Consider the following 15375-nt stretch of genomic DNA (forward strand, 5'->3'; position numbering starts at 1 on the left):
TCACATTTGGACCTGTTGCAAATCGGAGCTGAGAGAAGATGTCCCTGATAATAGGATTCACAAATGGAAGAGTTTGTCCAACAGTTTCAATGCAATTAGTCCAGGATTGATTTAATTTTTGAGGCTCTGGTTTTATTGTCGCGCTGATCTGTGGTGGTCTGTCTGTCTGCTCTGTCTGTCTGTATGATCTATTTAAAGCTTCCCCGGTTGTTCTGCCAAAACGTGAGACGTGATAGCTGATACATCTCTTTGTGGAAGGGAAAACCTGATCAGTTCACCAGGTCCAAAACTAATTGCATTATAGTAGCTTTATCTGTTTTTAATCTAACCCACACTGATAAATTTACCCAAATGTCAATGACAAGGAAGTGACTGAAAAGCCCAGTAATTTTAAACTGAAGGACTGATTCTATGGCTATATAATACCATATCTAAATAGAAATTGTAAGACAAAATGTTGAGAGCACTCGCTTTGTTTCTTTGAAAATAAATATATGCTCATCTTGAATTTGATGTCAGCACTGCATTTAAGGTGTTCACTTTAGAAGCCATTCCCCCTTAACCAAACCAGTCGAACTGGATGTGTTCGACTGGTTTGGTTGGCTTATTCAGCTATGGGTAGCATCCAAACATACTTAACTGCTTGGGCAAATACTTCAACTATTCAATAATGTTTAGCGTTTTAAATTACAAGTCATTTTGATAATCAACAATACAGTATCATTAAACAATTTGAACATACAAGCTGTGGAACCTACTGTTAGCTTAAACCATAATAAATACAGCCAAATCCAAAAGGTGCAGCCTTTATTTTCTCTTTCTTGTATAAAACAGCCCTTTTTTGGACACAGTGGAGGAAAAGCTAGAATTTCACTCACTTTGGAAGAGTTTTGCCTGCATCTTCACTTATGCTGCCTTCTCATAAGTGTAACCTAAAGCTAATTTTCATATGAATCTTTCTCAACCCACATAAACTGACATAACATCTAGGATATCAGGTGCTTTGGTGAATTTTGGACAGTTGTGCCCCTTTCGATTTTGTAACCTGTTCCAGGTTGTGAGGAGTGGCGAATTTGAAAAGCACAAGTAGCAGGAGGGAGGAGTGTGTGTGTATGTCCATCTCTACAGGGAACCCATCAAAATCCAAGAAAGTGCAATTATTGCAAGTTTTACAAAAATATCAAATCCTGGTAAAAGGTAAAGAAGTTGGGATGAAACTGTGTAGTTAATAAATGAATTATGTACTGGCTGTTTTAATTTTTCTAGTGCCTTTTCAGCTGCGTAGAAGTGTGATTATTCTCTTAATAGTGACACCTACTGTTCCTGCCGTATCTTCACTAAGCAAGTAATTGTTTGCTGCCACATTAAAGTTTAAAGTATCATATCTCTTCAAAGATTCAGGGAACCCAAAGAAATCTCTGTACACAAAGTAGGCAGACTGAAAACTAATACTGAATGCCAGTGATCTTCAAGCAGGTGAAATCTTTATTTGTACTACTTTCAATCGAAAACTTAGGGTTTAGGGTGATTAACAATTTATTGTAAATTTATTTATGTTTCACATAGCATCCTAACTTTTGTGGAAACAGGGTCGTATTTTAAACAAACTTTCCTTTCATATATTTAAACAGTTTCAGTCACTGACAATCATTCTAACAATAACAGTTATTTATGTATCTTTATGTTTATTACTTTGCACAATGTGTAGTTAAACTGTTTATACACTGCTTTTTCTAATAAATTTCAACCTTGCTGCACAGCACCATGTGATGTTCAAATGTTTCAGCTTCTCAGTGTATGGGTAAACATATTTAATCCTGTTTTAAAGTTCCTATGAAAAGCTCACCGAGTGACAATAGCTTACACAGATGTGTTTTTCCTAAAAAGAAATGGAATATGGACTGCATTTATATTGCACTTTTCTGGTCTGCAGTATCTGACCAGTCTGCTCCCTCAGGTTGCAACTCAGGTCTGAATATTAATGTCTTCTTTTTTATGACTATATATTAAAATCATAACTTTGAGGAAAATTTGCAGTATTACTTCCATTTTAGAAGGTGCAGTTTACAACTCTCCTTTTTCCTTCATTTCAATTAATCTATTACTCTCCCCTCAAGCACTGTATCAAAGAAATGTTATTTATTAACCTCAAAAATTCTGCTCACTGCTCGTAGAGAAAAGTTTAAACTAAAAACTCGTGATTTCAATTGCAGGACTCCAAATAAGGTTGCTGGGGAAAAACCCACAAATCATTTTTAATTCTGAATCGAATCTTTAATTCTGAGGGCTAGGTTGTGTTTTCGCTTTATAGTCCTGTATAGTCCTAAGATGTCAGTACAGCATGTAAAAAGCTGTGATTTTGAGAGACTGAAATGCCTATCAAAAATATACTGTGGAGTGAGCAGAACAGTTTGTTCAGGTGAGCATAGAGACAATGCTGCAGGCCTGTCACGAGCTGTCTGCAGCAAGGAGCAGCTTATCGAGACATGGGGACGACCGGAGTGACAGCGGCGGTCGTCAACATCAGACGCTGGAGCTGGAGGCGACAACGCAAGCAGTCCTAGCATGGTATGGAGGAGTGAAGGAGTCCCAAATGACAAGCGCTTCCTCCCACAGCCTCCCCCGCTTCCCCAACAGTGACAATGTTATCACGAGACAGGATGTCTCCACTGCTTGTCCTTGCATGCAGGACAAGCCACGAGGGCTATTCGCTCCTTATGTATCTGGATTACAGTCACTGACAGAGGGAGGTTGTAGCTTCAAACATGGGCAAGACATAAAGCTCCGCTGGGTAACAAGCCCCATTACTCAAATGACATCTTTTTTCATTAAAAAGGCATGTGCATGAAATGTGCAGTACTATGAACATCAGTACCTTATCTTTTTAAGCCCGATATTCTTGCTACTGCAATACAACTTATGAAACAGCTGGTTAAGGAAAAATCGAGGATATTAATCATTATGAAAAATATATTTCTGCATACATTTAGACACAAAAGTGGTACTCTGCTATCACAAACAATAAGAGAGTGAGATGTTCTGCATTATTGTGGCAACTGCTCCCTTGGTTTCATCCACTAGATGTGGTCTTTTCCCTGACAGTTCATCCATCTCTCTCTGCTCCTCCTGCATCATCATCCTACATCAACCCCCCAAAAAAGGAATCTTATCAACTATGACCTCCATTCATTCATAGAATTTACAACAATATGTCAATATGGTCTTCCCTGTGGTCCATATAAGTGAAATAATCATTTATCTGAGTTAGAGTTTGTTCCAACATTTCAGCCTATTGTTTATTTTATACATTAAACAGTAAACCCCAATTACATCAAAAGAAAAGAAACTGAAGTTTGAATAAAATAATCAATTTCTTCTTCAGTTAGTTGAGCTGACAGGTGTGCAGACAGCTCAGGCAGAGGAGGAGAGTCAATGTTTAACATTCATCACGATGTACCCTGAGCTTAGCTTGTAGCCTATTACTTTAGCCATCCTACCTTGTTATCACACTGTAATCAAAGACACTTAATCACAAAATGCACCTGAAGCGTCACCCTTTGCTTCACTCCTGATGTGGGTTTCAAGCTGCTCAATGAGACAATGGACTGCAAGGTGCAAGCCACTGTTGTGCAACAACAACATGCACACTGTGGCACACAATGTGCAATGCTGTACAGATCCTTTGTTAAAAGTCTTATTTGAGATTTTTGAGCTCATCAATGCTAGGGCATGTGACCCAGTGTCCTGGAGGTACAAGAAACAATGCTTCAGAGGTTTCTCTGACCTCTGAAGAACCCCAGACTCTATAGCCTGCTGTCAGGAGATGAAACATTAACACTGAATATGTTTGGTTTTAAAATAGAAGTGTCATAATGAGGGAATGGCCACAACTAATTGCATACATTTCATGGGTAGATGGGGGGAAGAGAGGGGCAACATCTGGGAAATTACTAGCTTTCATATTTTTTTCATAAGGAAACTAATTCTTTCTAGAATGAGCTCAGATTCTCAATTTGTGTTGGGATTGTTGCAAGATAGAAAATTATTATCAAAGACTTTTGCTGCTCCCTGAGGCTGGCTGTCTCATAATCTAATTTCTGCAATTATCATGTGAAAGAAAATATGAAAATTGCATAACACTGAAAGGAGATAAGAGCTTTTAAAAGACTTATTAGGCAAAACCAACAGACGAGGAGGCTTCAGCAGAACACAGGTGCACTATACTCCAAATTCTCATTCCCTCCTCGCTCCTGCCTCTCATTAAGGAACCAGAATTCACAGCTAATCATGTGAGTTAATGCCTATTGCAACTGGCTTGTGTTAATTTAAGTGCCACAAAACTTATTATTTTAGAGGGAAGAGACATTTTCCTTAATGATAGCTGTGGCCTTCTGAAATACTGCCAGCCATCTGAGATCAAGAGATTTAATTTCAAGAATTTAATCCAAGTATGTTGGACATTTTTACCTTCTAGCTCATTTCATAATTTTTAATCCTTCCATATTGATTTTAAAGGTTGCACAGCTTAATTCTGTGCTGAGTAACCCTCAATCGGATTTTCTAAATGGAATGCCTGATATCTTCTAACTCAGCTCATCTGTGGCAGAGCAGTTGCCAAATTATTTCTAGTTGTCATTTCATCTTTCTGTGCTCCAATAGCTAGTTTGCCCCCAAACATGACAGCTCTGTGTATACACTTCCCTCCCCTGTGTGTCTGGCTCAAGAGCACAGCACCACCCACAATGTCCACTGCATCTGAAGTCTCCATTACACTGATTAATTAGCCTGGGATAAAACAGGCTTTGAAAATACATCAAAGAATGGCATAATGTGGCTCCTAGGGCTCCAGTTCTCTGTCACTCAATTAAATTTTCATTGATTACAAGGTACAATTTATTCTCACCAAACAAGACGAGGGGCACAACCCATTCGTCATGCGTAACAGGGGAAGGTCTGTCAAGGAGGTGGTACATTCACCAGGGGCATTCATTATTTACATCAGTTATTTGTTAAGGAGTAGCAAAAACAAACAATAGATGTGAGATTACAGGTAATGTTTCAATATATACACATACATCTAACAAGTCTCCACAGTGTACTTAGAGATGCAGACTCTTGAACAGAAATGCTGGTGACAGCATCTCCCGCTCTGGGCTTGAAGAATAATATCCTCAGACATCTCAGCAGCCTTGAGCTCCACCAATGCCATGCTCTATAATACACTCAATGTGTGTATGTGTGTGCATGTTGTGAGGTTTCATTCAGAACTTAAGATGAAAAGATGGAAACAGTCACCTGCTGAGTTTTATTTTCTTTGAGTCCTCATAATTGAGCTACCTTTTAGAGGGACCAAAGGAGACAAGTTTTCATCTTTAACTCTAACTGCACTTTCTACAACTGTAACACATCAGAATTCCCTCTTTAGACGCTCGTAGCTATAGTCTAAAGTTAAAGTATGCGTGAAATGCTTGTTGAAAAAGTATTTATTGTGCTATGTTAAAGTAACTAGCATTGCTGGATTGCACAAATTGACCATGAAGTATAAGTTAAGACCTGATACACTTTGGACTTCTACCAATATTATTACAAACTGGACAGTTACAGAAAATAAAGAACATACAAAAGAAAAGATGAATACATATCATGTAAAACACATCTCCTATTTGACACAACCTTATTCATGATTTACAAACAAATCTGCATCTCCTGTCACTGTATTTGGAGCATTTTAACATCACACAGCTCATGGTTGTCTTGGTACTGCAACAATTCTACTGTCGTAGTTTAGTCTCGCCACTGTTTTGGAATCCAGACTACCCAGCTAGGATAATGCACAATAAATATCCAGTTGGTGGTGTGGTGGTTAGCACCGTCACCTCACAGCAAGAGGGTTCCAGGTTCCACATGGAAAATTACGTGGGTACTCTGGCTTCCTCCCACCGTCCAAAAACATGCATGTCAGGTTAATTGGTGACTCTAAATTGTCTGTAGGAGTGAGTGTGAGCGTGTATGGTTGTTTGTCTCATTTGTGTCTATGTGGCCCTGTGATGGACTGGCAATCTTTCCAGGGTGTTTTCCCCGCCTCTCGCCCAATGACTGCTGGGATAGGCTCCAGCCCCCCCGTTACCCGACCGACAGATTGACGGTATAGAAAATGGATGGATGATTTTCTGTGTGGAGAGTAATCTCTGTCTGATTTCTAAGTATAAAAGACTTCTTGACATCTGACAAATGAAATGCTAATACTTAAAGAACACCTACCCAATACCTTTTTTGCTCAGTCATGCATCAAATGAAGCAGGTGCAGGTATTCGTCAGCTCTGACACCGATTGGCTATAATGGGAACAGAACAATACTCACAGCAACAACGGACACAGCTCACTTTTTCTTCATAGACTCATTTACCAATTGTAACCTCTCAAGTGGGATCTATTAAAATGAGGGTAACACACTTTAGACAAAAAGAGAAAAGATTAATTGATTTTACCTGTCTGCAAGACAGCTAGCCGCTCATTCTCAGTCTTGCTGTGTGGCCTGACTGCCCACAACTAACTTTTTTTTTTTCCAACACAGCCTACATGCTACAGTGTGACACCATCTCTTCATTATGTTGGAGCTGACAATCTTTTCAAGGAGAGTTATAGGTAGTTTCTGGATGTGAGTGCAGTTCTGTTTGTATGTTGTAGACCTGAGACCACTGATGGTAAACATGTTAGTAATGGTAATGGGTAATCAATTAATTGTCTAGTTTTAGTAAATGTACTTGCGTTTTAAAATCCTGCGTAAACACACTTTTTTTGGTGTAAAAACCATATTATGTAAATGTAATGATTAAAGTTAATTGCTAGATTGCAAATGCAGCACTTTACTGTAATTAACTGATTTTCTATCGGTCTACTAACAGAACTCAGTTGAGATGTTGGATATTGGTTGCAGGATGAATAGTTATATACACCAGAAAGTTAGAAATATACACCAGTACTTTGGAACAAAAATCTAAATTGCCCCCTAATCTGTGCATGTGTGTGAGAGTACATGTGTGTACATTTGTGCAAAAACATCATTATCCAAAGTAGTTCAGAATTTTTTGAATGCCAAGCTTTGTGTTGTATATGCACACCGGTTGGGGCAAAGTGACAGGTTATGATTTATAGCTTCACTAAGAGGACACGACTGTGTCAGGGATCACTGTGTAACACTGCAGTGGTCTGTAAACAAATTCCTTCTGCAAAGTTGAAGTGTGTTGAGAGGCGTTATGCACAATCACGGTATTCAGCCCTATATGGCCAGCCTAGTTCTTCACCGTACAGGTGGCCTGAGGAGGCATCCTGGTCTGATGTCACCCTTATCTGCATTTACGCCATCCCTAAAATGCTGAACAGATTGGGGAATGTTATGTTCAACCATGTGAGTAAACATGGATCAAGTCGTCAGCTCGGTAGAGGCCGTCTTTGAGCAATAGTCGGCACCGCTTCCCAGCATGCCTTCTCCTCAGATCACTTTCATCTTCAGCTATGTCTTGCCAAAGATATCACTGCACAACCGGACAAACTGTAACTCTTGTCCACTTGTACGCAGCAGTCATTTCTGTTAATGACACCCAAAGATCTTACATTAAAAGACGACCATGATGTGCTGTTTCCCACGAACAAAGTCTCATCTCCATCTTAAATTTGGACCCACAGACCCCATCAATTCTCATTCACAGACACCTCAAACTCCAGACGACCCTGTGATTGTTTATTCAGGCACTCAAACACAGCTCTGGTCCTCCAACCTCCCCAAAGTACACTGTTTAGCTTTTGACCCACAAGGCCTCGCTGACAACTGCTGTGTTATGTCCATGTGTGTGAAAGCAGAGAATTCTAGGAAGAAATCTTATTGGGAAAAAAAGATTAAAGTCACGTGGGTCATGATTAATAACAACAAAGAAAGCTTTTCATGTCATTTTAAAGACTTGATGTACTTCTGTGGACTGTAGAAAAGTCAGTAAAATGAGGGTAGAATTCACCACTAAGCAACATAATGCTTTGTGTTGCTTGAGGGATAATTATCTTTGGAGGAGACTTTTGGAATTTTTCCCATCGTTACCCACACATTTAGGTAAAAACTAACACATGGCAGTACATATAGAGTGGGAAATATTGTGAAAGCATCCAGTCAGGACAAATGTTGCGCTATTATTCACTTTCAAAGATAATTGCTGAACTAAAACAACACTCACGCTCCTCAGTCATTTAGATTACCACAAATGGTCCCTAAAACAAAATGCTTGCATGCTTGCTGCAGGCGGTTTTATGTGCTTGAACAAATGCTTTTGTGATGAAGACAGCGTTAAGCTAATATAAGTAGCAACAACTCATTAACAAAATCATGGCCAGAAAGCATGTAATGGATGGACACTGTCAAGACTGGCTTCTTTTAACCAATTCTCTTGAACTAATTCTCTAACCTTGAGCAAATGGTTATTTTAACCCAAATGATCGGTTTTCCATAACCCTAACTGGGTCAATTTAAGGTCTTAACTGATTTAAAACCCACAGGTTTAAACTAACTTTTTTTGGATGGCAGTGAGAAGATTAAAACCTATCCAAACATTAACTTCAACTGTAACAGATCAGGAAACGTTTTTCTTTTTGTAAATGTCAGCTGAACTCTTTTAGAAGACATTGGTAAATGTTGTTAACCTGTGAATATAACACAAGCACAAACAACTGTCTCGACTTAAATGGTGACCAGGTGTATACAGTACCTGGTACTTGAGTCTAACTATTTGAATGTCAATTTTATTGCCACCAGAAAGTGCTTAAAAAGAATCTTAATGGGGACTTGTTCAGTTCAAGAGGTAGAGCAGTGAGTCAACTAATTGTCGAGTTGTTGATTCAGACTCTGGCTCCTCATGCACAGTGGCACGCAAAAGTTTGGCCAGCATTTATTTCAGTATGACTAAAAAGATTACCTGATTCAAAAAACATAACATGTAAGCAATATACATGTAATATCCAATAAAAGAATGTAATGGAAGTAAAACTTGGGACCACACATGTTTGGTACACTTTCTTTGGCAATATAACTACTTATAAAGCTTTTTTTAGCCAGCTTGTCTGGAGGATTTTTGGTTACCCTTCCTGGGTATCAGGATTTTTATATATCTATCTGAAAACATCTATGGTTTAGGTGGGTCTTCTAAATCAAGAACTTGAGCAGTGCAAAAAGCGACAGGAGCCTTCTTTTGTCTTTAAATGCAACAGTTATGTATGCCACAACTTTACCATTACAAGCAGTAGTAAGGCCCCCATGGCATTGCTCAAGCTACACACCAAGTCAAACATGTTAAGGACTTGAGAAAAGGGGAAAAAGAAAGCCTGTCATCTACAATGCTACATGCATTGCTGAAATTACATACATTCAACATTTAACCAATCGCTGTTCAGATCAGGGTTGCCCTACTACTGCAGATGAAGAGATGGCAACTAGATGACATTTTGATCAACATAGAGGAGCTTCACTTAAAAGGTGAGTACGTTAAACAAGGAAAAGTGTAAAAGAAATAAAGCCATACTATACACAGCTGGAAATCAGTTTGTGCCACATGACAGTGTCTGTGTGGAGGCAGACATGTGTAAAACATCTGTAAAAGGTACTTTATGTCCAGTACAGACTTCAGTATTCAAAGACAACTGATGTTTTTTTGAGGCTAAAGTTGTTTTTGTTGGTGAAAACATTCCTTGTTAGAATTGTTTGTCAGTTGATAAGCTGTTTTTTACTAATCAAATGTTTTTGCATTCCATTTATTATAAGAAAAATGTTATGTTGCATTGTTGCATGCATTTAGTCATGACCCTGGTTAAATTGTGAACCTTTTGTTCATGGCTGTAATATGGCTAAGGGTTACGGCAAAACCTTCACCTTAAACCTCTTGAACTAGTCCATTGTGGATTTAGTGATGTTGATCATTATCCTTTCACAGATACATGCTATTTTCATCTTCAGCTATGGTTAACTGGAGATGTAATGTTTGATTTTGTAGTATGCTGGTGTTTAACTGAATCCGTTTTCTCTGTGAGTGAAATATTCCCATTGTCATTGGATACAGCACAAGCTCACAGCGAGATTGATCTACCTCACGTGGTTCACAATTGGAGAGGTGTTCGGTTCATTAAAGTTGCACTCCTTTTTTTCCTATAAACGTGCATTTGCAGATTGCACAAATGTCACATCAAAATTTAGACAGTTTTTAAAAAAAAAAAAAAAGAATGCACCATCCTAAATTCTCATTTGCAAACTTCTGACACGAAATTTTGTGGTGCGGATGCCAGACAGGTTTTCTTATGGTGACTTTTCCATGAATAGCACATTTGTGCAGGAATAACTGCATAACCACTACCAGCACTTATCTCTGTCGGAAGCTTTCTTTGTCTTTTGGGCTTCAACTTGGCCTCCACCAATCTTGTTAAGTACCATTTTTTAATTAGAAGAAAATAGTCCCCAAAACACTTTGCTTTCTTTTTAATGTCGTCTACTTTGTGGAGATTGCTTTAGGTTTGAGATTCTTCTGAGAGCTCACATCTCTTGGGCTTCTCAAACTTTACATGGTGTTCCTTTCCATTTTTTTTTTCACACACACTTTTACTCAATGTATTAATAAACTTGAATATTGAAAAGAATAATGTTCTACTCAGTAATCTCACAGTAATAAAAATGTTGAGTGTCTTTTCAAGAAGTCACTGTGTGTGTCGAAGGGTAATATTCTTTAAAAGTCCATTCACTTTGTACTAATTAAGATAGATATTACTGGTAGTGTCTTTAGATGTTATTTTTAGCACTTTTAGCACGACTTAAGTTGGACAAACTTGCAGGGTTATATTTATGTAAGACTTATAATGATGTTAGAAATGTCAGCTTCTGCAATGTTCTGCTAATTCTGTCAGTGGACTTAAATGGTAAGAGTAATATCTCTAATCAAACATTTATTATATGCTTCAGCAGTGAACAAGGACCCTGTCCAGTTTGTCCAGGGAGACAAACATACACAGAGAAAGAAAAAGGTGGATGCAGAATGAATTTATCACAAGCAATCTGATGTAACGCCAGAGGACACGGCACATTGGCAGAGCGTCTGTCTGGGTTAACTTTAACTTGGTTACCCCTATGAAGGCTCCAAATCAGGCCTGGGAGCATGTGCTTTCATCCAGCACACAGCTGAGACCCAAACACTGCAACGTCACAAGCCTTGAGACCAAAGCAACCAGGCATTAGACCTGAGAGCTGCCACTGCTCTGAATTATCTGTCTTGTAGTAAGACCTTATTATTGTACAATACAACCACATCCTCTACACACTGTTAAAGCCCTTTATCCACACTCAAAAGCATCAATCTGTGACTGTGTGTGACCATCTGTCCTAGTCTAATGTTTTGCTTTCACTGAAAAAAAAGAAAAATAAATATAACAGAACGCTATCAGCAGCTATTTCCAAATGTACAACTTGGGTTCCTTTTTAGGGGATATGAGTGGAAACCTTGGCAGGCCACAGTTTTCCATGAGGTCAGTAAGCAAGGCATTCCAAGCTGAGTGTGAGATCTTTGGGAGCGTGAGCTAATTAAATAAATCACGTGATTTATGTACCTGATATACAGCTGATATAAAGTTTGTTTAAAAGTTACAACACAGCTGGACTTAAATAGTTCTTATTACTGATGTCAACTGCACAGGAGCAGAACAGAGGATAGAAGTGGATAGTAATGAAATGTTAAGGGAAATGAAGAAAGAATATGTGAGATTAAGAAATACAAATGAAGGCTTAAACAGTTTGAGTACATCTCATTATTTGCTGCACTGTAGTAAATATAAAATAGACCAGTTAAAAAAGTAGACCATCTGATACTTTAAAATTGTAATTTAGGTGGCAAGTCTTTAATTTGTACTCATTGCTAATGTAGGAACTCAGAGTTGGTATTGCTTTCTAAGCTTTTAGGAGGTCAACTCAAATGACAGACATATCTGTTTCAAGTGCTCAATTTGTGCGATCTGCTGTAGAGGTGTGCTTGTGTGGGTAGGAGCAGAAAGACTTGTCGTGTAATATGATACAGGAAATTAAAATATTAAGCTACTGTTGAATTTGACTATCAGACAAAAAAGTTGGAGAGGACTGGCCTATACAGAAATGAGTTCCAGGTGTCACTGAGGATGGTGGTATGGGGATGACAAGGATCACTTTCTGTGGAATATATAAAGAACAAAGACACTTACATTTAGGCTTGGAAATGGGAAAAGTGAGTGTGAGGAGATATTTACTGAAATAAAGAAACTATCAGTTTCCTTTTGCATAAGAGTTTTGTGTTTGTCACGTGATGTAAAGATGCAATGGCACTGTCGAACAAACACTGTGGTTGTCATATCTGAAACATCAGAGGGGTCTCTCTGATTCAGTTTATAATACATTTCCAATGAAAACAGTACAGTGTCATTGAAAACAAACCACGTGTAAGGCCTGTTTTAGTTTCATATGCTTATTTCACACGCACTGTGTCATTTGTCTTCAGTTGAAAGCTGTGTGAGTCTCTTCACTGCTTACTCCTTCCTCTCACCTCAGTTTCTGACCCATCAACCAATCATTCAGAGAGTATTTGCTCTCTCTGTAGCTCACATCTGAGTCCGTCACCTGATTCCACAGATGTGTGTGTATGCTCTGGCCCCTGTTCAACTCGTTCAGCTGCTCTCAGAGAACAGCTGCTATCCTAAACTGGCATGTGCTGGCAGAGGGTGAGGGTGGGGTCACCATAGTCTGGCACTAAGCACATAGATCAAATTACACCACAAAAAGGACAACAATATGGAAAAACCCAGGGCTGGTTGTGCCAAACAAACACACAGAATAAAAATTATATGCATTTGTAATACATTTAATGGAAAATTGACCTTTGTGTTGCATATGTCCTTCTTCAATCATTGTTTCTTTATTCACTAATATTTGTAGCAAAGAAATACATCTTTGAATGTTTTATCCATTGCACAATATAAGAAACCAGTTCAACAGTCTACATAATACGCTAGAGAATTCCTCTTGATTCTTTTTTTCCCCCCAAAAGGCCAATTCATCTGTCAGAGGGGTGACTGCTGGTCAAGATTCCCCCAAACATTTTTGCTTAAGCTTTCAGTGTAAATGTGTTAAGTTCAGCTCCACCAGAGCTGAAAAGGAAGCAGTATTTCAGACCTCAAAACCTCAATAAGCAGTGAGACTACAGCTTGAAGATCATTGCAGAGCATGTTCACTGACTCGTTCTTATGTTCTGTTAAAAATACACTCTCACATGCAGAAACCATGACATTACCAAAAGAAAATACGGTGAAGTAACATTAAAGAAAAACAACTGAGAAACAGTAAAAATTGTTTATGGTCAGCTGAAGTGGAAATTATATGAAAAAAATGGAAACATACTTAAGTGCCAATTGAGGCTTCTGCTCCACTGAAGAATCTGAAAATAGCAGCAGTTGAAGATCTCTGTGGAGTAACGTGCCATACTTCCGCCGTGTCAGACCACTTTCTGTTTGATTGATTTTGGACTGCTGCCCTTTTGGTTACATCATGTTGTCGCACCCTTTTCCTCTGCAATAATTTAATGGCACACAAATAGAGGATTAGCCTGTTCAGCTATTTATAATTCTGACCCAGTGCTTGCATATCTGTCACAGGTTTAACATAATTCAAGCCACTTTTTCTGCTGCTTTTCCAGCTTATTAAGATGAACACTTGTTTTTTTTTAAAGTTTTACTTCGCTGTGGCTTTTTTCAGCTCGTTTCAGTCCGTGATTATGCAGTATGTGATATGGAACATCGTATTGACAATAGCAGGGCCAATAATGCAAGTGAAGAAATAAGTGAGGGGGTTGTCTCAGCCGGAACTACCTTTGGCAAAACATTAAAAAATATATGGCCGGTTCTACGATGTAGGTTCAACATATCCAAGGTATCTTTAGATGATCGGGTTAAATTATCCCATAAGTTTTCTGACATTGGATATGCATATGTTCATGTAAAAGAGAAGTTGGCATGAGATGACTAATCATAGTCAAATATTTCTATCTAATATAAAATTAAAAGCAACACGGCTGCTGTAGCCAAAGCAGGGAGAACAGCTGACAAACTGAAAAAAGAGAAATTTACAGGCTTATCAGTATCACTGCAATGTTATCTAAACACAAGTAGATCAGATAATGTACAGTTGCATATTTCAATAAATGAATGTTTTGTTTGAGTCTTATTCTGTCAGATAGATCATTGGCTGTTTTGAATTAAGATGCTAAATCAAAAGGGTTTTATTGGTCAAGTGACTGTAATTATTGTCCAAAAAACATTACAGGATGTATGTGGACATCAGCATTAAGGTATAGATATCATTTGATGCAATTTGGTTGGTTTGACTGCTGCACATGCTGTGAGGGAACACTGCAGGGTCAAGCTCTAATCAATCTGTTTTAGGCTAGCTAAGCGTTTATTACTGCCAACATACTTCTCTCAAAAATGTTTCTTGGTGAAACTCAGTGTACAGTAAACAGTGTAGTCAGTTTTTTTACTTAAAGAAAATGAGAGACTCTCTCACAGACTACATTGAATATATTTTTAATTTTCCATTTTCTAGGAAACCCAGTTTGTCTGGTGGGGACAGTTTTACATGTGTAGTTGTTAAAGAGATACAAACTGGTAAGAAGTCAACCAGCTTTGTGATTTTGAAAATCCAGTTAACTTTCCCATCCAATAGTCTTCCTTTTTAGTGCAGATTCTATACTATGCATGCATTTTGTTGAACTACAATAAAAAAATGTTTTTAAAAAAATTTGTAAAATGTAAATAAAACCTTTTTTTTTTCAAAATAGAGCACAAAAAACATCAAATATTGAAAGTGAGACATTTTACTATTTTGGAAAAATATAACCTCATCTTCAATTTGATTGCAGCATCAGGTCTTAAAAAAGTTGAAAGAAGGGTGACAAACAGCTGGAAAAGTAAGTTGTACCAAAAAAAAAAAACGACTGGATGAACATATTGCACCAAATTATGTTATTTGGCAACAGGTCAGTAACATGATTGAATTCAAAATAGAAAATTTTACAGACAGTGTCTCTGCAGAGGTGCAACAATGTGCTAAAAAATTGTATTTAAAAATTGAGGAGCAGTTTCAGATAATGTTCCTCAATGTAGAATTGTAAAGCCTTTGAAGAAGTTTCAGAGAGTCTAAAGACAGCATGTCTTTACACAGCTGGGGACACAGCTGAAAATCAATCTTGGATGCCTTTGATCCTCGGGTCCTCAGGCCTGCATGGCAGTCCAACACCCAAAAACATTTGGCACATCATGAAACATAAAATACAACAA

At 38.1% G+C, this 15375-nt stretch overlaps 1 protein-coding gene across 1 annotated transcript in view; it reads right to left on the reverse strand.

Moving 5' to 3' along the window:
• The window catches only part of kcnk3a (potassium channel, subfamily K, member 3a), a 41359-nt gene that overhangs the window by 3288 nt on the left and 22696 nt on the right, over positions 1–15375 (reverse strand). The window lies entirely within an intron of this gene.

Source organism: Leuresthes tenuis, unplaced genomic scaffold, assembly GCF_036924035.1.
Source record: "Leuresthes tenuis unplaced genomic scaffold, fLeuTen1.0.hap1 SCAF_13, whole genome shotgun sequence".
Classification (NCBI taxonomy): domain Eukaryota; kingdom Metazoa; phylum Chordata; class Actinopteri; order Atheriniformes; family Atherinopsidae; genus Leuresthes; species Leuresthes tenuis.